An 857-nucleotide genomic window follows, 5' to 3' on the forward strand; every position below is an offset into this window, starting at 1 on the left:
CTGTAAAATGAGATCAAAGGAATAATTTAAACAGCAAAAATTAACATTTGCTAAGCAACGCGACAGCCCACAGCAACAGATAAAGAACTCCACCTGCCCCTGTAGCAATAAAAACACTGCGCTCAACCTGAACACACTGTGAGGTTAGTCGTGTTTGCAGGACTGGTGCAGAGGATATAAAGGAGGTGTAAATCCCGTCCACTCAGCATCGCTTTAATTCCGGCCGGCGCCTTTACAACAACCACACGCCCGCACCGCTCCCGCACTTTTCCATTACCCGATCGCGGACTCGGGGGCGGGGAGGGAGCTGGACGCGGGAGTTTGTAGCCTGGGGCCGGGGTGGGTTTCTGTGATGGAACAAACGCTACGGCAGCGCTTCGCAGCCAGCGCTGTCATGACTCTCATTTTGCTGGGTGATGTAAGGCTCCACAAGCAGGAGAGATGCTTTCTGCATTGTGTCAGCCCCGACCCCGCGCTTTAACAACTCCCGACTTCTATTTCGCACTGCCAGTGTTCTCCGATCGCTATTTCTTGCCGAGCAAATCGGGGTTACAACGCGTGCAGCCCCCGTAACGCTACCGAGCCGTCAGACCCCAGACCCACAGCCGAAAGGAAACAACACGCTGACGGGGCGAGCGGGCGGCTCGCGGTGAAAAGAACGAACCCGCGGAACAGTTACTCGCGAGTCAGCGAGCACATCCGCAGCGTCCTTGCGTTCAGTGCAACCGCTGCATCTGGGCCCGAGCGCTCGGTGCGGACGCGGGCAGGTGCACGGGGCGGCGGCTTTGTCCCGGGGAGCCGTGCCCGCCGCCGCGCTTTGTTCGCCGCCCGCCCGGGCACATCGCGCCGCATCCCCG

This window comes from Numida meleagris, chromosome 6 (assembly GCF_002078875.1).
Source record: "Numida meleagris isolate 19003 breed g44 Domestic line chromosome 6, NumMel1.0, whole genome shotgun sequence".
NCBI classification, from domain to species: Eukaryota; Metazoa; Chordata; class Aves; order Galliformes; family Numididae; genus Numida; species Numida meleagris.